Here is a 24181-nt window from a genome sequence, read left to right as displayed (position 1 = left end):
GCTCTTCTCTCTGTGCAAACAACACTCTCATGGAGGTCTCATTCACCCAAACCGTACTGGACAGATGGGTGGAATGACAGGAGGCTACCAACTCTTTATCTTTAAGATAGCAGTTTAAGACAGCCCCAGTGCTGGTTTAGGATCCATTCTGCAGTGACTCTACACTTAGAAGTGGGTGTCTCTGGGTCAGGGTCAATCTCTAGGGTTCAATTTCATGTGCCTAGCGGGGGCATGTGAAATCAAACTATCAGGGCTCAGCAGTTGACCCCTGTGCTATTCAGTCTCAGGAGGAGAAAGGGAGATCAATGGGAGAAACTCTCCTGTTGACTCCCTCAGTGAGGGAGTTGATCATAGATACATAGATTCCAGCTACATAATTACCATAGTTGGAATTGCAAATCTGCAATCAACTTTAAGGGCTAGTGTAGACTGGCCTCAGTCTTGACACATCGCCACTACTTTAGTAAGGGTGATTTGTGCTACTTGAGAAAGCAGACAGAGCCTTAAGTTATCATAGTGGGACACATTTGGCTGTATTTCTGCGTGTCTGTGTCACTGGCATTGTAAGAAACCCATTTTCTTCTTTCACGAAGAGGCAAGTCGAAAGCGTGTGGTGCTCTTTCTCGGCTCAAACCACCTCTCCAGGTTCTGCTACACAAATGGATGCAGAAATGTGCTGAATAAGGGACCTACCTGCTCTTGTGATGTTTTCATACACAGAGAAACTGACAATGGGGTTCCCATGCAGAGATGCCCACTAAATCTCCTCAGCGTGCATGTTCTCTGCACAGCATCTCCCCTTGTCTCTACCATGCATTCACACAAGCCTGAGACCGAAACATCAGCCCATTCAAAGCTGGATCTAGGTTTTGAACACCCCCAAATTCAGGGATGTTAGAGGCTTTGGGGTTTTGATTTGGGCTCATTAGAAAACTAAGGGTCAGCCGTACCACTCGTTTTGGGTTTTAAAGGGTCAAAGAATTTAAAGGGTCAAACTAAGCATCAAATCCCATGGGTTTTCCTGGTGCCTCCGAACGGACTTTGAAAAAATACTGTCATGTCCACTTGGGTTGACCCTCCTTTCCGCACAGCTAAGAGATTTAGTACAGTCTAAAGCTAGTCAATATGTTCTGTTTTTTTTCTAGTGCTGGTGGAGGGGGAAATAAGAACTGCTTAACTCAGCATCTGGATGCTGGAGGTTTCAAAGTCTATTGAGACCATCTTGGTTTATGCCAATGCTGTATTGATTGCAGGGGTCAATGATACGGTGCTCCTGATGACTACCATCTAATATCAATGACTGCTAAGGAGACATATTCAGCTGATTGACGCAATTGCTGTCCTTATGCTCTCCTAAATGCTGGACAAATTCTAGCTAGCAGCCTTTGGCCCTGCCTTTCTCATTCTACAAATACCAGTCAGGTAGCTAGACACACACAGGTGCCTTTCTAAGATGTTCATTGCAGAGCTCCCCCTTGTGGCAGTGCTCTCTGCAGGACCCCAAGCAGTACTGTAAAGGTACAATCTGCTCTCTGATATCTTATTAGAGGTTGAACCTCTCTAATCTGGCACACTCTCATCCAGCTACTTGTGTAATGTGGCATTATTTCAGTTAGCTGGATGACCACTTCACATGGGTGTGGCCAAGTTTCCCACGGTCCCATAAAGTTTGTTTCCAGCCACCAGTCCTGGCTCTCAGTGTTCTGTGCTGTTATTTAGCTGCAATTTACCCCATCAGTCTTCTAAGAGCCCAGTAAATAGAGGAAGTGTTGATAATGCTGCCAGACAATATTGACCTCCTGTGGTCTGACAAATTCTCTTGTCCGGCACCTGTCAGATCCCGAGGGTGCTGGAGTAGAGAGATTCAGCCTCTATGGTCATGCAACAACTAATATATTGTCACCTATTCAATAGCCACACACTTCATTTTTCCATATAGAGTGTGGGCTGCTCTTCAGTTAGGGTAGGCCAGTGCAGTTCCACTAGCCTTGCTGATGTTAATAGAACTAATCGGATTCACACCAACTCAGGATTTAAAAATAAAAAAATAGAATTTACTCACCCAGATGAGCTCCAAACAGTGTCTGTATATACAGTTTAAAAAACCAATATAGACAAACATGATCAAGAATATTATAGGCTGCAGCTTTGTTTCTATGGAAACATGCTTGTTCTCTTATCCCTTTCTTTTTTATGTTTGCCAATTTAACTGCTCTATCCTTTAATAAAACTCCTCCTCATTAAAAGCAGAGTTGCAGGGTTCTTTGTTGAGAAATGTGGGCCATAAAATATCAGCTTTCTCATCTGTTTGCTGAGCAAAACCCAGCTCCTTAGACAAGAATGTGGAGGAGGGTGGGGTAGAGGAAAAAATAATTTTAAAAGACCTCAGTTCTGATAGCCGCTATGTAAATTGGTAGCACGTATGTAATTTATAAATAGGCAGTTAGTCTCCTCATATTTGTTCCACTTTATTTTTCTGGCTTAGATCAAGTTATGATTGGCCCCTCGGCCTATGACTGGGGGCAAGTTAGAGATACGTGAGACGATGTTTGTTACCCATAACACGTAAGGGAAGCATGTAGTTGGCAGGGTGGGTTGAGTTGGCGGTGGACGGGGAGTTAGGGTGTGCGGCTGTTCCCTCTCATTTTTATTCTTTGATTCTGAGCTGCTTTCGCAGTCCCAGTGCTGTGACTTCCACACTGAGAACTGCCAATAAATAATCCAATTCCCCTTTGAAAACCTCCTGCTAATTTATTGGTACTTTCACATTCAGCTTAGTGTCCAAGGAGGTTTTATTTGCTAGTCCTGAATGCTCTGCCCGGTGCCAGGTTGCCTTCTCCTAGAGAGGCCCCTCAGCTAGGAGAGCAAACAAACAAACTTTTATGGAGATATACCTATCTCATAGAGCTGGATGGGACCCGGAGAGGTCATCAAGTCCAAAAACCCCGGGTTCATTACATCAACACTGTTACAGCTTTGGGCATCACTTATTCCCATCTATGCTCTCATTAATTTAAAAATGTTTTTTAAACACTAATAACACATCCATGCAACTCCTAGGTACAGCCTCATTCTTTTCCTTTTCCCTATTGTTCTGTGTGGGTTGAGCATTATGTAGGATGCCAAAGACCTAGCATGAGGCATGTGGTAGGCAGAGAAATATTTGAGTATATATATTACAACAAATTACAGAAATATTTCTGTATTTTAGTGTATGTGACATTTGGATATGAAGTAGCTTTTGGGACCTTCCACCAGGGCTCCCTCTGTTTTGTTCCATCCATGGGTGAATAAATTTTGTTATGCGCACTAAGGCATTGTGGATGTGACCACTGCTTGAATCATATGCTGCTGGGTGTGGGTGCTGGGCAAATCAGATGGGTGTCATCTGAATCTCTCCTGGGTGGCTTCCCAAATGCTCAGGTCAGGGAACCCTGCCTCTTACCAAGTTACATTACAACTGACTCCACCAACCTTTTGTCTTGATCACTGAAGTTAATCTCCTGATGGTACCATTTGCACCATGCAGGAGGTCTCACCTGTGCGAACCATTTCTCTCCAGCCAGAATCTGGCCATAAGGGGCCAGCAGAAGATTCCCTTTGTTTCAGAGGAGTGATGGAGCAGAACCCTGCTACGCCTAGTTTATGCTAGAGAATGGTCCGTTAAGTTGTTCCAGCTTTTGCTGAGACTAGTCACAGTTGGTTCAGTGATCTTTAACTACCTCCTTGTGACCTAATGGATTCCTTCTACCCGGTAACAGAGGATTGCTTGGGCCTTATATATTTAGTAATATGGGTATACATTGCCTAGGAGCTGGACTGAGACCACTAATTTGCTCCATATGCTTTAGGTCACTGCAAGTTGTCTGAGGGAACATGTAAACTTACTGGAAGAATGGGAAGGTGGAGGTCTACCTTTCAGGGTTCAATTTAACGTGCCTAGTGGGGATGCGCTACATCGACTAATCAGGGCTGCACCATTGACCCTGGTACACCTTGCTGTGACCAGGAGTAGTCAACGGGAGAGATTCTCCTGTTGACCTCCCTCTGTGGGGTGGCAGGAAATATTGATTTCCAATATGTCTACTGTAGCTATGCAATTCATGTAACTGGAGTTTTTTTCCACCATAATGTAGACCTGCCCTGAATGTGATGGCTTTTGGTCACTCTTGTTGTGGCCTGAATTCAAAATGGGAAAGGTTTTGTAACCCAGTGCCAGAAATGGTCTTTTGAGCCAGTCAATCCCCACAGAGATACTGATTTAATTTTAAAAAATTGTCCTAATGCGATACAATTTTCAATGAAAACTTTATCATGGATGATCAGACAAGTTATTGATCTTGCTCTAGATCCTTTAATTTACTTGTAAAAAAAATGTGTCCACCAATAAGTCTTGATTTCCTTTATATCTGAATGACTGAATTATTCCTCCTTTCTAAGGCTATGTCTACACAGCAGAGCTATTCTGGAATAACATATTTTGAAATAATGCTGCTACACACAAAAATGCATTTTGAAACAGTTCTTAGCTATTTCAAAATGTAGAGCCTACACACATAGAGCCTGTTTTGAAATAGAGCCATTGGATGTACGATGGCTCATTTCAAAATAGGCATTATCCCTGGTATAATAAGGTTTACCAGTTTTGAGGTAAACCAACCACTATTGCATTGTGTAGATGCTAGGATAATTATTTTGAAATAACAGCTGTTATTTTGAAATAACTTTGCTGTGTAGACCTACCCTATCAGTGTTCACTCCACTCATAGACTTCACAGTTGAAGCTACCAACAAAGCTGCCAATTATAGAGTCATAAATTTTTGAGGCCAGAAGGGGGAAAATTGATAATTTAGTCTAACACCTTGCACAAAAGAGATCAGAGAAACTCACCCAATTGTCACTGAAGGAAGCCCTTAACTTCTGTTTAAGCTATGTTACTTAGTGTCTATGCTATATAATTTTTCCCAGTTGTGGTATTGTTTTCTGAGTTACAAGCAATTCTCCATCATGAACTAGGTTGAATTTGTTAACTGATTTCATATAAGCCACTAATCTGGCAGCCTATGGAAACAACTATCAGTCATTAAAGATCTGGTCTGATTTGTAGCCAGCAGCTTTCAATAAAAAAAACTGACACCTACATTCAAACTCCTAGCCCCCCACTCGGCCAACTGGAGGGGTTCTTCTTCTGTTTTGTTAAATGTTTCTCATGTGTAATGTAATTCAGAATAATTCTGTAGAAAAAGAGACAGTAAATACAGAACCAATAATTTTAGGGAAATGCACATTTGAAATGGAAAAAAAGCAAGCTGTCCTGTGGCACTTTAAAGGCTAACAATTTTATTTATTAGATAATGTACTTTTGTGGGCAGGATCCACTTCTTATCCCACAAAAACACATTACCTAATCAGTAAAATCGGTTAGTCTCTAAGGTGCTACAGGACTGCTTGCTTTTTGTGAAGCTACAGATGAAAGTTCAAAGAACAGCAAGTAAACCTAGGTCAGTAATCAGTTGGCTTAACAGGTGAGGAAAATGTATGCATGTTAATCCCGTTAGCAGCACACACCAAAAGCTGCAGTCCGATCTGTGGCTGTCCTGGGGCCCCACTTAAGCTCTGGAGGCCTCTGATTCTGAAAATGTTTTGCCACATATGCAAGGTGTCAGATGAACTTTTTGATTCAGCTATCTAATACCCTTGTGCAACAACATCCCTTCCCTTTGGAATAGCTCCTACCCACAATACAACATCCTTTATGTCAACAGCTTTCTCTTCCCTCAACCCCTTATGGCTGGTGTACCCTTTCTGACCTTTCAAAATGAAGACCACGCTTGCCCACAAATGGATTTGTATTTGTACCCGGTCTTCCTATTTTCAGACGTTAGGGCTTGTGGTGTGTTTCTCCCTCAACAGCTGAATCTGTGTGGTCAACCCTCATGAATCTGACATAAATCTCCCTGGCCGTGTCTACATTTGGCCAAAACTTTGAAAAGGCCATGCTAATGGCCAAATTGGAGAATATTAATGAGGCACTGAAATGAATATTCAGTGCCTCATTAGCATGCTGCCAGCCGCGGCACTTCAGAAGTGCTGAATTTCGATTGTGCCTGGCTTGTCTTCATGGGGCCCTTTTTGAAAGGACACCACAAACATTGAAATCCCCTGATAGGAATAAGGGGATTTTGACATTTGTGGGGTCCTTTCAAAAAGGGCCCCATGTAGGCAAGCTGCGTGCGATTGAAATGCAGCACTTTTGAAGTGCTGCAGCTGGCAGCAGGCTAATGAGGTGACGGATATTCATATTCATTTCAGCGCCTCATTAGTATTCTCCAATTTGGCCATTGGCACGGCCCTTTCAAAATTTTGGCCAAGTGTAGGCATGGCCCTGAAGTTAGATGCTTTTCTTGAATCTCTTACTCCTGGCATATGTGAATGGGATGGGACAGTAAAGCCCAGTCGTCACCCTGCACTGTCTGGTGGCATAGTCCTCAAAGAGTGTGAACGCTATATCTATATCTATGTACCTGTGGGGTCCCAGCAACAAGTACTTGGGAGGAAATTGTATCATTGCCTCTTTAAAGCTGAGAGCCTTGTAATGAGGGAGCAGTAGGTAGAAGTAGGTGTGGGAATGGGGGGTCATGTGCCCTCCCAGCTTTCTACCAGGGTTTACCTGCCACCAGTAAGGGGCTGCTGAAAGTAGATAGGGGGTTACTTCTGGGGGAGTGAGAGGTAGGCTACGTCTACACTACAGAGATCTCTCAAAAGAAGCTCTTCCAGAAGATTTCTTCCCAAAGAACTTCTTTTTAAAGAGTGTGTCCACACACACAAAAAAGCAGATCAAAAGCGTGATCTGCTCTTTCGAAAGAGAGCATCCACACAGCCCCGGCTCTTTCGAAAGAATGGACCAGGGATCAAAAATGAACAATGTTTTTTCAAAAGAGTGTCTACACATGTTTTCTTTCAAAAAAGCTTTTGAAAGCGGGGGCTCTTCCTGAAATAGGGAAGATTTTGGAAGGGTGATTTTGAAAGGAGCACCACATTCTCTCGATTTACTTTCGAAAGAACACTTTTTATGTGTAGACATTCAATGGGCTCTTTCGAAAGAGCCCCGTTCTTTCGAAAAATCTGTAGAAAGAACTTGCTGGTGTAGATGCAGCTGTAGTGATTTAAGCTATTGTGGGATGGGTGATCCTTTATATTTTACTCCCTCTCAGCAGGTAGCTATTCTAGTTATTCTAAGTGCTTCTCTCCTCTAAGTGGGGAGGAGCTGGGAAATAGGGACCAACATAAAAGCTGCCTTCTTTCTCATAGTAGGTGATATCTGGAGGGAAAGTTTGGACAGTGGTGTACACTGGTGTCTGAGAGGTGATTAAGCATGGGTTCAGCTGAAGGAGAAGCTGGCAGAGGACTACCAGCTAGCAGACTAACACACCTCAGCTCCAGAGAGGAGAGCTGCTGCTTAAGGAAGGACTGCAAATAAGTGGCCCAGAGAAGAAACCAGGAAGAGTTTTAAACGCAGAGGCTGTGCACGTGCATGAGAAAGAGGAGCCTCCAGAAGGAAAGAGAGATTTAGTGGGCCTGCGTCTGGGAAGACGGCTATCCCTTGGTGCGTCTGAGGAAGGCCATACTTACACTTATGGCTGTTGTTAAAAAATGAAACCATTAAGAAAGATGGGTGTGCTTTGACAAATAGGCCTGTCTGGACTTCCCTGGGTGACGGAAGTGAGCACAAAGCTCACTTGAGTTGTCATGTCTGGATGAAAAGGGAAGCACTGAAGTGTTCTCCATACCATTACAGTAAGAAACACAAAGCTTTATAAAAATAAGTTTCTAGCTCACAGGACTGTGCAGAAAGCTGGGAAACTTGAACCCAAGACTCAGATGAAGAGACAAGTGAAAAAAAAAAACAAACCAAAACATGCCCCCCAATTTTTTTTTAAATGTCACAACTTGTAAAACAATTATATGATTTTAGCGATATCTGACTCACTTATTTTAACAGTTGAGGTTCACCATTCTGTTGTGCAACAGTAGTAATTTTTGCTGACTCTCATGTATTGACTTTACTTTCTTTTTGGCAATTTTCTATTTTCAGTCTTTCCACAATGCGTAGACAAAGGCTTTTGAAACACATTTTTAGTCAGTATTGGAAGCCGGTGGGGGAAACACAGAAGGGAGCAAGGGGAAAGAGTTCTGCCAGGCCACCTTTGCTAGAATAGATAATCAAACTAAGAAAAAAGTAGCAGCACAATTGCTATGGTATATCATAAACTACAATATTTCTTTCTCAATTATTTTAACTTCATCATAATTAACTCTGCATGGAGCTAATTATGTTAGATGAGTCTAAGTCTGGTCTCTAGTTTCAGAGCAAACTTTGAACTGAGGGATGGAGATGAATGTTTCCTGCCTCTGAAATCCACCAGTCTTCAAGAGAAATTGATGATATGCAACTTAAAATTGTCTCCATCAGTCAATAGCATGGCAGTGTTGTTACCTAGTTGTACTGGCACATAAGTCTTTTTCTCCTTGGGGACTAGTATCCTCACAGATGCAGCTAGTGTCACTTTTGTACAAGACATTTCTAACCCTCCCCAACCAGTAATGAAGCTTTACAGAGGCAGAAATTATTTGAAATTGGGCTTAAATAATCAGAGAACAATCTGATGGAGTGTTAGGGAAGGGCAACGTCATAGTGGCTATATCTACACTACAGAGAACTTTCAAAAGAAGCGCATCTGGAAGATCTCTTCCGAAAGAACTTCTTTCAAAAGAGTGCATCCACGCACAGAGAAAACAGATCACAAGGGCGTTCAGCTCTTTCAAAAGAGAGCATCCACACAGCCCCCATTCTTTTGAAAGAACGGGACAGGGATCGAAAAAGCAGGCCCCGTGAGTTCTGCTATTTCAAAAAAGGGCCTGTGAAGCATCTACATGTTTTCTTGCAAAAGAAGGTTTTGAAAGGGGGCGCTCTTCTTGAAATGGGGAAGGAAGGGTGATTTTGAAAGGACCACCACATTCTTTTGATTTACTTTCAAAAGAGCCCCCTTCTTTCAAAAAATCTTTAGAAAGAACTTGCTGGTGTAGATGCAGCCGTAGTGACTTAAGCTATTGTGGGATGGGTGATTCTTTATATTTTACTCCCTCTCAGCAGCTACAAGTTATTCTAGGTGCTTCTGTCCTCCAAGAAGGAGCCCCCTTATTTTGAAAAGTCTTTAGAAGGAACTTGCTAAGGTAGACACAGCCAATATATAAGGGGACACATCACACAAGCTATACCCCTCCAAGGGCTTTAACGAAAAGTTTTAATTTTCCCCTGCATGGGATTTTACAAGGCTCAGAAGGGAATGAGGCACCTGACTCACTGAAAATCAATTGGAGTTGTGTGCCAAGTCCCTTTTAGAAATCCCAGGGATGGTCTTTGCTCCAAACCTTTCTGAGCACCCATTAGTTTGAATGTAAAATTGCTTTCTTCCCCCACTAATTTCAATGAAAGGAAACCTAAATTCATGATGAAGATAGAATGTGATGATGGAGGACAATGACGATGAACACAGGAGGAGGAATAGGAAGGAAGGGCAAGGCTAATGGCAATTATATAACACAGTTGCTTTGGTTAGTAATGCTGAGCTTTTGGAAGTTCAAAAATCTTTAAATTTCCTCCATGTGAACCCTAGAAGCAGCTTCATCAACTTTGCTTTTCAGAGACTTTCTTTTGTCTGTTCAGTTAATTTCCATTCGGGACAATTCCATAACCCACTTAATTTCCCCTGAGTGACTGATGTATAGCATACAAAGCATCCCTCCAAATTGACTCATTCTTCACCAAAAAGCTTCTATCTATATGCTGAGAGATGAGGCAGAATTTGATCTTCTGTTGCATTTCTCATCTCAGCTTGGATGGGAATTGGTCAAAGTTGTGAAAGGCAGCAGGTTAATAATGAGCAACTCAAGGGAGCTGGCCCAGCAGGCAGAAAATAACCAAACTGCTTAACTAAGACACAGTGTATGTAACTATTTCACTCTTAACTTTCTGTGTTTCATGGTTCATGCTTCTTGTACATCTCCATAGTTTATTCACCCATTTCCAACACTCCCACACTAGATATTTTATGCTGCCCAGCCTACCTACCTGTGGAAAACTGTTAATTTCTTTCACTACATACACAGCTTCATTAGCTTCAGCATCAGACTTGGTAGCGTGCCGTATGCTTCTGAATGATGATTAAGCTCATAATAATAGCTGAGACATCTGTCCACCCAGAGCAGCGGGTATATTAGCTTGGCTGGTTCCTGCCTCCACAAGGAGAGCCATAACAATGGGCTAAATGAAAGAAAATGAGGCAGCAACGATAACTGCAACTAACCTTGAACAAGAAAGTTAAGTGTTCCACTAATAGTTGCTCACCTCAGAAGATTTTCTAAAGTGAAGTAGTTAGATGAGGGCTCAGATATTATGCAGAAGAGGGCCATACAATTATGTGGATACAGAGAGACAGCAAGAAGAACAAACAGTACTAACAAACCAATCTTCATGTTTTATTATCACAAAAGCCTGTCACTGTCTTCTACCATATTATGGTACCAGAGCATATGCTCTGGTGTGCGTGTGGGGGGAGGTGGGGGGTTGGGAGGGGAGGTTTTACTTGCCTGTGGCCATAGATAGCAATAAGGTCCTGATTCAGAAGATTGTTAACCACATGCCTAACATTAGTCATGTAACAAGCAGCCCTGTAGCATCTTAAAGACTAATGCATTTTTTAGGTCATGAGCTTTTGTGGGTAAGACCCACTTCTTCAGATAATTGGAGTGGACACTTAGAATCCAGGTTATATATTAGTGAGGGCATAGGAGGGTGAAGAAAGGAAGATGAAAAAAAAGGGAGGACAGGTTACCTGTCATTAGTAGGACCAATAGATGAAGCCAATTAAGTTAAGTAATCTGATATATGCCATATGACAGCAATGCCCCTTTGCCGTGTACATTAAACAAACTAGGCAGTCTCTGTGCCAAAGGATCAAGGGACATAAATCTGATAATAGGAATTGGAATACACATAAACCTACAGGGGAACACTTTAACCTCCCTGGACATTTAATAATGGAGTTAAAAGTAGCCATTCTCCTACAAAAGGATTTTACCACAATATTTCAGAGGGAGACATCTGAATTGGAATTCATTTGCAAAATTGACACATTTAAATTAGGCCAGAATGTAGATCTCAACTATCTTATGCATGATGAAGGCAATTTCCCCACCTTTGATGTTCTCAGGAATGGGACACATTCTACTTAATTTGCTTTGTCTGCCGGGTCTACTAGTGAAAGGTAACCACCTGCCCAACCCCCCATCTTTATTTTTAATTCGTTTGTCCCCTCCCACCTGCTATATAAACCCTGGATTCTAATTGTCTACTCCAATCATCTAAGGAAGTGGGTCTTACCCATGAAAGCTCATGACCTAATGTGTTTGTTAGCTTCTAAGGAGCTACAGGACTGCTTGTTATTTCTGAAGGTACAGGCTACCATGGCTACCCGTCTGAGATTAATCATGTAAGTAGTTCTGTTATCTTGAAGTTAAATGAATGCTTAAATACTGTGCTAGCAGGACTAAGATGGGAGTTGGACCTTTTCTCAATTAATGTGAATAAAAAGCTCAACTATAGACCTCCTGAGACAAAAAGAGCTAGGACTATGAGCTGGGGAAAGTGATTAGTACATGAGAAAAAATTAGTAGGGTAAGTAGTGATGGTGCAACATTCTTATCTGGGGCACTGTCAACCTGTGCTACAGGTATCTTAAGGTACTCCTTGGCACAGACACTTAAGCCAACATTTGCCTCCATATAAATGATTTTACTTAAACCACAAAGTAAGAAGAACTCAGAGGCCATGTCTGGACAGCTGTTTCGCATGCTGCTGCTGCCGTCAGCGCTATGCTAATGACAGGTCATGGAATTCCAAATGGAGGACCATCTGCAAACTCGCACGGCTATTTAGCATAGCTGTGTGTGATTTTACTGTTGGCAGGGTGCGTGCCAGCAGTACAGAGGCCATGTGGACATGCCTCTGACAGCTAAGCCCCACTCTGATGCTGGTCCCTTATTCCTGATTCACATGTCCCACAGCCTCTATACTGCCAGCACGCCCCCTGCAGACAGTAAAATCTTGCACGGCTATGCTAATTAGCTGTGCAAGTTTGCAAATAGTCCTCCATTTGCAAGTTTGTGATCTGTCATTAGCATAGCGCTGCTGGCAGCAGTTCTGTGCTAACGGGCCATCTAGACATGGCTAGTGTTGGAAGCTTACGCTATTAACACTAAACTCACAGGCATTCAGACTATGGTAAAATGCACGTGTCTGTAGGGTAAATGCTTACACTGGCAAATCTTCCATCATCTGCAAAAGCTTGAAATCCTGCCCATGCTCCAGAGAAATAATTCTTGATCTATGTGCATTGTGTGTACTTAGCTACCTCAAAAATGTGTCAGGATATTTGAAACACAGCTGTGAATAGTTTTTCTTTATTACTTTTCTTGTCCTTACAAAAAAAAAAAAACCAAAAACCAACCAAACAAACAAAAAAACCCCATATGTTTAAATACTTTTTTCATATACCTGACTAAAACAAATTAATATGTTTCTTTTTAATCTGGTGTATGTCTCTATGTGTTACTTGCTCAGAAGTCAGATCAAAATAGGTTGTTACAGGAACCAATCAGAGAAGGCAGAACAGATAAGGCACAGATAAGGTGCCTGGGAGCAAGCAATAGCCAGATTTATAGTTCTTGGGGTGGTGGTGATGTTATCTCTTCACGGAGCTGTTTTATCAAGATTGGGGAGAAGAGATCAAAGGGGGCACTAAACCTTTACAAGACTCTGGATCTAGGAAGGGGTGGGCATTAGGTTAGGGTGTGTCCATACTGCAGCTCAAAACCCATGGCTGACTCATGACAGCTGAGTTGGCCTATGAGGCTGTTTACTTGCAGTGTAGACATTCAGGTGGTCTAGCTCTGGGATCCTGCAAGGTGGGGGAATCCTCAGAGCCCAAATGTTTATATGTCTTTGGGTTAAGCTTAGAAGTGATGTTGTAGTTGGTGTCTGTTATAGACTGCCAGATCAGGGAGAGGAGATAGAGGAGGCTTTCTTCAGGCAGCTTAATGAAGCTTCCAAATCACAGGCCCTGGTTCTCATGGGAGACTTTAATCATCCGGACATTTGTTGGGAGACCAATACATCAGCACACAGACAATCCAGGAAGTTTTTGGAGAATGTTGGGGATAACTTCTTGATACAAGTGCTGAAGGAACCGACCAGGGGCCATGTGCAACTTGACCTGCTGCTCACAAACAGGGAAGAACTAGTAGAAGAAATAGAAGTGGGAGGGAACCTGGGCTGCAGCAACCATGAGATCGTAGATTTCAGGATCCGGACGAAAGGAAGGAGGGTGAGCAGTAACATACAGACCCTTGATTTCAGAAGACCAGACTTTGACTCCCTAAGAGACTGGATGAGGAGGATCCCTTGGGAAATGAAGGTGAAGGGGAAAAGAGTTGAAGAGAACTGGAAGTATTTTAAAGAAGTCTTACTGAAGGCATAGGAACAAACAATCCCGCTGCGTAGTAAGAAATGCAAACATGGTAGGCAACCAGCTTGGCTTAACAGGGAAATCCTTAGTCAGCTTAAATTCAAAAAGGATGCATACAAGAAATGGAAATGTGGTCAGTTGACTAAGGAGGAGTATAAACATACGGCTGGAGAATGAGGGGCAGTAATCAGGAAAGCGAGAGCACAATTGGAACTGCAGCTGGCAAGGGACGTGAAGAGTAACAAGAAGGGTTTCTACAGGCATGTGAACAATAAATGGGTTATCAGAGAAGGTGTGGGGCCATTACTGGATGAGGGAGGTAACCTAGTGACAGATGATGCAGGAAAAGCTGAAGCACTCAATGCTTTTTTTGCCTCAGTCTTCATGGACAAAGTCAACTTCCCCATGACGGTCCTAGATGATGCAGTATGGGAAGGTGGAGGGCAGCCATCTGTGGGGGAGGAACAAGTTCTGAGTTATCTAGAAAAACTAGATGGGCACAAGTCCATGGGTCTGGATTTAATGCACCCCTGGGTACTGAGGGAATTGGCAGAGGTCATTGCTGAACCTTTGGCCATTATCCTTGAAGACTCTTGGAGATCGGGGGAGATACTAGATGACAGGAAGAAGGCAAATGTAGTGCCCATCTTTAAAGAAGGAAAGAAGGACAATCCAGGGAACTATAGACCTGTCACCCTTACCTCAATCCCTGGGAAAATAATGGAGGGAATCCTCAAGGAATCCATTTTGAAGCACTTGGAAGAGGGGAAAGTGATCAAAAGTAGCCAACATGGATTCACCAGGGGCAAGTCTTGCCTGACCAATCTGATTAGCTTCTATGACGAGGTAACAAGCTCTGTGGACATGGGGAAGTCAGTGGATGTGATATACCTTGACTTCAGCAAGGCTTTTGATACGGTCTCCCACAACATTCTTGTCCATAAGTTAAGGAAATATGGATTGGATCCTTGGACTATAGGATGGATAGAAAGCTGGCTTGATGGTCGGGCCCAATGGGTAGTGGTCAATGGCTCAATATCTGGATGGTGGTCTGTTTCAAGCAGAGTGCCGCAAGGCTCGGTTCTGGGGCTGGTGTTATTCAACATCTTTATTAAAGACCTGGATGAGGGACTGGGTTGCACCCTCAGCAAGTTTGCGGGTGACACAAAACTAGGGGGAGAGCTAGATACATTGGAGGGTAGAGAGAGAATCCAGAGGGACCTGGATAAATTGGAGGACTGGGCCAAAAGAAATCTGATGTGGTTCAATAAGGAGAAGTGTAGAGTCCTGCACCTGGGGCGGAAGAATCCCAAACATTGTTACAAGCTGGGGACCGACTGGCTCAGCAGCAGTACGATGGAAAGGGACCTAGGGGTTATAGTGGATGAAAGGCTGGATATGAGTAAACAGTGTGCCCTTGTAGCCAAGAAAGCTAACGGCATACTGGGGTGCATTAGGAGGAGCATGTTGAGCAGATCTAGAGAAGCAGTTATTCCTCTTTATTTGGCGCTGGTGAGGCCACATCTGGAATATTGTGTCCAGTTTTGGGCCCCCCAGTATAAAAAGGATGTGGATTTGCTGGAGCAGGTGCAGCGAAGGGCAACAAAAATGATTAAGGGTCTGGAGCACAAGACCTATGAGGATAGGCCGAGGGATTTGGGCTTGTTTAGTTTACAGTTTAATAGCAGCCTTCAACTTCCTGAAGGGGAGCTCTAAAAAGGAGGGTGAGAAACTGTTCTCAGTGGTGTCAGATGGCAGAACAAGGAGTAATGGTCAGAAGTAGAAGAGGGAAAGGTGTAGGTTAGATATTAGGAAAAACTACTTCACCAGGTAGGTGGTGAAGCATTGGAATGCGTTACCTAGGAGGTGGTGGATTCTCCATCCCTTGAGGTTTTTAAGTCCCGGCTGGACAAGGTCCTGGCTGGGATGACTTAGAGGGGGTTGATCCTGCTTGAAGCAGGGGGCTGGACTAGATGACCTCCTGAGGTCCCTTCCAGCCCTGTGATTCTGTGATAGACTGAGTCAGCTGGTATGGGCCAGCTGTAGGCTTTTAACTGCAGTGCAGAGAGAACCTGTGGTGCAAGACAGGGGGAAGAGTCAGTGAAAATTCACAGTGGGGAGAGGATACTTGGGAACACATAGTGCATGGTAAGATGGGGATGTGGCTCTACCCTGTGTTATCTGGCTGTGCACTGTATCCCTGTGTACGCTACTACTATTCACTCTCTAAGGCATTTTGACCTACTTGGCTTTAAAAGGGAAAGCAGAGCAAAGTGTACTGGGACACTGCTAGTGTATGGTAGCAGGGTCCACACAGATGCTTAGTGTGCAGGATGCTTATGTGGGGTAGATTCACACTCCAGCTTGCTGCAAACTACATGTAATAGATGAACCTGCTATAAACAAGACAACATATTTCTCCTAGCCAGAGGTAGGCCTTAGCTGTGGTGAGGGGAAGATGTAAAGGATTAAGGTGTAGGTAAGAATCGCATGCGTCTGACAAAGCAGGTCTTTGCCCACAAAAGCTTATCCTCCAATAAATCAGTTAGTCTATAAGGTGCCATGGGACTTCATTGTTTTTGCAGATACAGACTAACATGGCTTCCCCTCTGACTACTTGTCTCTTATTGTGTGTCCCGTGAACCTTTTGAGGTCACTGAATACATAATGCTTTATTATGAGGAGCTGTTGTTGAGCCAGTTTACTCAGCTTACTGGTCCCAGGTCCCTGGAGCGTAGGGCTGCTACTGTCACACTGCAGGGTAACTGCACCTGTATCCCCACTTTGGTCCTGCAAGGGCACCCACTCTGAAGCTTTCAGCTCCCCAGCTGTCACCTGCTGCTGTCATGCAGATGTCCCTGCTGACCGGCATATGTCCAGGCTTTACGGTTCCCTGCCTACATTGTGAATCCTTGAAAAGGCTGACTGCCTCAGCAGGTCTGCTTTTCCTTGTCTTCAGAGACTGTAAACAGTGTCGCTGCTTGCAGTTAGTTACTGTCCAGCTTTCTCTGGACACGCACACTTCTTCCTAAGGCCCCACTATAGAGAAATTACATTTAAAAACATGAAAAGAACCGACATACACACTTGTGAGCTCACCAACGATCATCCATCACCAGTGAGGGCTCCTGCAGAGGAACAGTCTTTCAGACCAGGCCTATTGTTTTTTTTTTTTTTTGTTTTGTTTTGTTATTGTTTTCCTTTAGTTTTAAAGTGTGGATAGCGGTTCACAATAGCTTGGGCTGAGAGCAGGCACCCCTATGAATCTGGGTGAAGTTCTCATCCAGTGTGTGTGTTCGAACTTCGTCTCATATATCTAGTGATCTGCAGACACTGGGTTTCTCTGAAGGGTGAAGCTTCCAAAGGATGAGTCTGGAGGTGAGAGGGTGCTGTCTCTTCCTCCCAAGTATTTTCTTAGGAATGCCACTCTGTTTATCACACACATTGCTCATAGTGCATGCCAAAATTTACATTAGCTTTGTCTCCTTGAGAAGTTACTTACAATAACCAATAAACATTTACATTTTTACTATTTGTGCTCCTGAGATACTTAAACTGAATGTGATTTGTTCAGGGAATTGTCATATCTGTCATAGTCACTTCTCATGAACAATAAACTGGGACATCCAGGATGATGCCGAGCCTATAAAACTGTACAGCTGTACATGTATACTCAGACCCCTTACAGGTTCACCAGGAGAATTACCTCAAAAAAAGGATAATTGGGACTGGTGGCAGCCCTACTGTAGTGGAAGGGTTTGCAGTTGTCCAAGGTGGTTGGACGTGTCATGTTAAATATAGTTGGAAAACAGGTGGGCAGTAGCCCAGAAATCCATTCCCAGGGTATTTGGGCAGCAAGGCTCCCCTCTAGAGTGAGATGCAGGTGGTCAGGCCTTTCACCAGAGGGGTGCACTGGATAGGATCTAAAAGGGTCTGAGGTTTAGTGTGTCCTGAAACCTTGCTGGTGCTTCTATTTCTTCTCTCCCGTATCAGAAACTACCCTTGATGCTCCAGCAGGCTTTCTTTCTGCCTGCCTCATGTCTTTGCATGATGTTCATGCCACCATCTGAGGCCTCCGTTTGTCAACCTGGGAATTCAGAAAGGTTAACTGTAGTTAAAGGGATTAATTCCTTTAATGGTGACCAGGGGAGAGAAACAAAAAACTAGAAAGTGAGTGACATGCACAGTATCTGTAATATAAACCCTTGGGCCTGAAGCGCTAGAAACCAGAGAGCACTCTATTGACACCTGCTGGTGAACCTGGAGAAGAGCAGCTAGAGAGAGTGAATGCATGGAAAGTAGGGGCGTACCTCTCGGTGGAAGTTCATCTCTAGTGCCAAGAACTGGTCATCTCTATTCCCCTCTGAAACTTTGTGAAGAGAGACACTTTTGTGAGCAGCACAGCTTTGAGGAAGGCATTGGCGTTCAAAGGGGCTTTTGCTGCAGATGCTGACAGTAGACTTGCCAATACCCAGCATTGCCCTGGAGTCTCCACAAAGCAAAGATTAATCTTGAATTGAAGATCACATCAGGGACTATGTCCCACCCAAACTGGCAACCCTAGCCAGAGCAGTAGCATAGCTGAAAAATTCCAGTGATTCAGCTGCCCCATCTCCCCATTAGTCAAAGCTGTAATGGCTATAGCTGGGTTAGACCTTAGGCGTTAGACCAGGCAGCACTTCTCTTAGCTGCTGGAGACGGACCTGCATGAACTCAGGGCTCAGCATACATACAGCAAACTGTGAGTGAGGGGTACAGGGGAGAAGCAAACAAGTGGCTATTGCAGGAACACATTGTCTGCGCTGAATGTTTATGATCCTGAGTGGCCAACTTAGTTAAGACAATTGGCAAGACCATCCTGGGAAGGGGTGAGAGTCTTAATAGACATACACAGCTCAGTTCTTACTGGTTTTCCTAAGTTTGTTCTGTGTTCATCTACCCTCCTCCCCACTGCTACTTAACCCTTATACTCTGAGTGGAGCGTAGGTACCTCCACTTCACTCTGTCTCGGGACAAAACTTCTAGCTGACTTCAGGGTACCCCAGAGTACTCCTTGAGGTAAAAGGGGTTGGCTGAGGGTTATTATCCCTATCTGTAAAAAAACCCCAAAAGTTACAGAAACATCTACCAAGAAACCTACAATTATATATCTTGGGAGGAGGTGGCGATCCATTTGGATTGCTTGTGAAGCGTGATAGGGAAAGCTGAAAGGAAGCTGCCCTGCAGGTGAGTTTTCTCTCACCCAGGACAACCACCCAGTTGGTACATGGTACCATGTATCAAGTGGGGAAGACAGCACCCCACCACCACCACCACAACCCCTCCCCCTTCCCCACAAACCAAAACAAAACTTAGTGTAACATCGGTAGCTGTGCAGGGGAAGTATTGCACTTTGGGTGATATTTAGGGTTTTCATGGTGGGGATTCAAGATGGATTTATTAAGGTTTTAGAGGTCCCCGCTGATAATGTGTCTTTGGTGCAGAAGGATTACGTGTAGGTGCATGGCAACAGAGGTAACAAAAATAAGTGTCTAGAGAAGTTGCTGAGCAGTTTCTGAATTGCTTGTTAACTCCACTTGGTTAAAAAAAGAGGAAAAGAGTGGCTGCTGAGGTACAGAAGGAGCAGGATGAAAATGGTGCTGTTTAATGCACAGCCCTGCCCCAGATTTTACACACAGATCTCCTAAATGGCCCGTAAAAGAATAGAGCACATCAGTGGTCCCAGAGCAGCTTTACTATGTGAGTGAGCACAGGATTTCTGGAAAGGCAAACTCTAAAATTGTTCTGTTCTGTTATTCTTCTCCCCAGACATCTCCTTGTGATGTCTAAGGAGAAAAAAATCTTGCCAGTAACTTTAATTATTTTCATCCTCGCAAGAATGTTGCTTGAAGCTGTGAGTCCATGCTACTTCATAGGGTTTGGGTACACTCCTAGGTCTGGTTGCTGCATAGCTGCAAGACCTGATAAATGGATTTTTTATGCAGATGGCCGAACCAACCTATCCTTCCTGTGCCTAATAATTTCACACAAAAGTCAGGTATGTCAGTTCAAGCTATTTAACTACCACGTTCCTGGCACCAGTGCCTTCCTAACTTCACTCACCAGTTTGCATCCCAAGTAAGGCCTCAAACTAGTAATCCAATTGCAGTGATTTCAGTAGCACTACATGAAGGCACGGGAGTCTGCTCCCATAGTCTTTGCAAGCAGCTCTTCGTTACTCCTAACGATATCGATGTCGAAAAACTCTCGGCTCCTTGAGGGTTTAATCCAATACCAGCGAAGTCAGTAGAAATATCCCTGATGAGTTGAGAGGGAATTATTCATTTTAGTGGGAGGTGGCTCAGGCTGATGAAATACATGTACCGTTACACCTTTGCAATGAAATGAGATTGTTTATGGAACAAACGTAAATGACAAGATGTCTGCTTGCCAAGAGAGTTTCACTGTGCATGTTAATAGGTTTCAATAACTATAATCCTATGTGTTGCCCCCTGAAACAGGAACACTCTTCATGTAGATGATACGTTTGACACCACATGCTAAATAAATTTGGAGAAAGTATATGCAGCTTTTGGGGAAGAAACCATATGTTTGCAAGCAGATGACTCTCTTCGTCATACACCCACTGACCTGTTGTTAGGAGAATTGTAACAGGTGGCATTATAGTTCCTCCCACACCCTGTGTGTTTGTGTGCATAGACCCAAGCCGCACTTAATCAAATTCAGATGGATTTGCTTGCTATCTATTCTGGATACTTGTGTTTTGTGTAGTCAATAAGCTGACAATGCTTTAGCAGCGCTTGTGAAATTTCAGATGCAAATATAAGCCATCTGCTGCATCTGTACCATGGAATTTAGCTTGTACTCATAAATCCATTTCATTTGTTACCCTGGGAATGACTAACTCCAAGCACTTCTGAGTGTCTGGGCTTCTATTGCCCATGTCACCACATGGCTTCTCCCCACTGTGCTCAGAAAAAGGCAAAACTATAAAACCTGTGGGTGTGTCTTGTTACAGGAGGGGTGATGAGAAAGATTTGAAGATACCAGAAGAAATATGATGCATGTGAAGCAGGAGGGAGGTTATGCCCACTCAATTCCAACTGCTTTACACCTTTTGAGTATTTTAAAAAGGAAAACAAAGTTCCCAGCAATAATGTCTGTGAAGGCACAGACCTGGGGTTTCTGCCCTCCCTGCAGAGCAGTGCAGACACTGACCCATTTCAGCTTTGGAAGGATGCAGTTCTAGGGTATGGCACCCAGGAAACCAACCCCCAAAAGGGATCAACCCCTCACCCCCAAATTCATCTCTCTCTGTGCAAAATTTTGCATAGAGAGGGCTCATCAGGTTAGCCCCTTTTATCAATGAAAGAGAGATATGCACAGTGGTGCCCCCAAAGAATTTTTATTACACATAGACAGTAGGATTCAAGTGGTTATAAGTGAAAACAGATTAATCAAAGTAAGTTACTACAGTAAAACTCTTTCAAATCTGGCAGCCCTGGGACTCGGAGGTTGCTAGATATTCAAATATTCTGGATAATAGAGAGGTATTCCTAGCAATGAACAACACTAAAGAAAAACAAGATTAGATATTAAGAATAAAACAAAATGTATGGAGAGTACTTTATTTACCAGCAACACTAGTATTGTACACTGTAAAGTTATATTGTATTTGCTGTCTGTATTTACTATCACTATGCTGTGCTTATGGAAAATTTAACTAAGATTTATTTATGGCCAAAATGTTGGTTATTTGAGAGTTCTGGATGATAGAATGTGGGATAGGAAAGCATTTACTGTAAATTGAAATGAAAAGAAAGCACATAGCTGATTCTAACTCCTCCAAGAAACTTATCACATGGAGAGTCTTACCAGAAAGAGCTGTTTTCATGTAAGGGAAAATCTTCAAACCAGAGCTATTCAAACCAGAGCAGCCTTTCATAGTCCCTTCTTTCCTCTTAGGGTGCTTCAGGCAGATTCCTAGGCACACTGAAGGAAAAAAAAATAAGCTGATAGCTTCCCTTTGATTAAATAGACTTTCCCATGGGGGAGGGGGAAACCTTTGTTCTACAACCCCCACTTTCCATGGAAAAACACTGGATCAAAATGGCTGTCAGTACCAGGTGGTATGGTCACCTCTTTCTAGCACCAACCACCTTCTAGACTTACAGAACAAACAAGTTTGTTTACAAGTTAAGTTGATTGCCCATTCACCACCTGATCTTCTGGCATGCGGAGCTGGAGGTAGGGCTAGCCTAGGACGGGAGCCAGTGGCCACGGTGAGGGTAACTCTGGAGCCTGGGCTGTGACAGGGTTGTGGTGTGCAAAAAAGGCTGGGCCTTGGGCTAGTCTTTTCTAGCCCGTGGTTCATGCACTGCCCATAGCCATAATCTCTTCCCTTATAATCCATGCCCCAACTTTTGTCTGAGCACAGCAGCAAAGCTGATGTCTGAGGAAGGTTACAGTGTATTTTGGACAGCCACAGTGTCATTTGTACATACTTTAGTTTGTTTGTATGTTTTAAACTCCATCCACTACTTATATCTTCCGAAATACCATGAGAGACAAAATGAGGGAAATAAAAGCTTTTATTGGGCCAGCTGCTGTTGGGGAGAGTGAAAGACAAATTTTCAAGCCTCACAGAGTTGTTCTTCCTATCTGGGAAAGAAACTCCCAGCATCATAGCAAAGTGCAGGTGAAACAGACAACTTAGCATGTTCTAAGGGACCATCAAGACAGAGTGGCCTGTTAACACCTCTGCAGTCATAGGTCAAAAAGGGAAGGGGGTACCTTCTCTGCTCAGTCTGAGTTTTCTAATATCCTGCGACTACAACTACCCTAAATAACAATAGAAGATCATGAATGTAGCCATTTAAAATGGAATATGCACAAAGGAAGCAAAACTTAATGGTGAGTGATGTCTGTTTATTGAGCACCCGCAAGAAACAAAACATCATCCTCCGTGGTCTTACATCTATATCCCTCTGACCACCGCATACTGCTCCAACAGGGAATGGACAGACTCAGCTGATTTTTGTCCTATACCACCAGCCTTTAACTGGCTACTTCCCTTACCGTATGTGCTAACTACTTACGCTAAACAATCTGTTTCACTTCGCATTTTGCTATGATGCTGGGACTTCCTTTTACAGAACCAAGGAAGAGATCTGCGTAGCTCAAAAGCTTTTCTCTGTCACTGACAGAAGTTGGTCCAATAAACAATATTACCTGTCTCTCTAATGTCATGGCTGCATCTACACTGCATTAAAAATTACTACAAGTAATATTTTGCACAGAAATGCCAACAGAACCAAAGAAAATAGACTTCCTAGTCTATGCCATCTTGAGGTACAATAAACAGTAACCAAACCAAAAATTCATTTTCCATATCCTCATAACTTTTCCAGGAATAGGGTGCAAACTTCCAGTCAGACCATTTTTTCTCTTGAACAAGTTAGGGCACATCACTTGAAATTTGATTTATGATGCAAAATTCAAGGGATTAACCTAGCTATTTAGGGAATTATTAGATACAGGGGTTTTTATAGCTTCATGATCTTTCACCTTCATGTACCACCTATGCTCGTAATTTGTCTGAAGGGCATAAGAAACACCAAGATCTGTAATGATGCCTCTATTAAAAAGTCCCATCTGAAAGAACAGGCTGTTTAAAAATTATTATTATAATATATTATTTGTATTACAGTAGTGCCTAGAGGGCAACTGATTCACAGCTGTTACAATGAGAAGATAATGAAAATTTATCAACAGCATCTCTACAAAATTATGGGAATGTATAGCAGATATTTACAGTCTGAATGATTGGTGAGCCAAAATTTCTTTTCCTCCAGATATTTGCTGTTTTATCAAGATATAGTCTTTTATGTTGTGTGTCATGTCATGTAACAGCATAGTATATCATATGATATTAAGAGATTCCACAGTTTCTCTTCCAGTTGGTGATTCTGCTCATCCAGGGAGCATACATTGCAAATACAGCTGCATGAGCTGATACTTCGGAATACCTGGAAGTCCCTGATGTATTTGCTGAGTAATGTGCTGATGAATATCTGCTGTATGGTGATAGCAAACAAGTCCTTCTTGAAGTGTAAAAGGTTCTTGAATAGCCCAAAGAAGGTCAAGGTGCAGGACTCGGGTTCCAGTTCCAAATCATGATAAAGGCACTTCCATGTGTTTTCTGCAGCTCTACACTTCATAACCTGTCATGCACCACCAGAAAATAAGAGAGGATGTGTATATATATCATATTTAGTGGCAGCTGATAATATAACTTGGTATGTGGTTAGTCATCTAGTCTCACAGATTATGAATGTGGCACTTTGAAAATAGTAAAATGAAATTCACAGCTACACTGTCACAGCTTGAAACATTGTAAATGAACATTCATAGCGGGGCCCTCCACATCCTTTTTATAGATACAACTGCAGCTACAATTATATGCTTTTGAACAGCTATTCCTCTGAAAGCCCCAGTCTCCTTGTTTTCCCTGCAATATTTTTTAAGGCCCGGGCCTTCTAATTCTGAACCTCCCATGGCTAAAACAAGAGAAACATGGGCTACGGCATAAGAA

The sequence above is a fragment of the Carettochelys insculpta genome, chromosome 2 (genome assembly GCF_033958435.1).
Source record: "Carettochelys insculpta isolate YL-2023 chromosome 2, ASM3395843v1, whole genome shotgun sequence".
In the NCBI taxonomy this organism is placed as follows: Eukaryota; Metazoa; Chordata; order Testudines; family Carettochelyidae; genus Carettochelys; species Carettochelys insculpta.
This window is presented reverse-complemented; position numbering follows the sequence as displayed.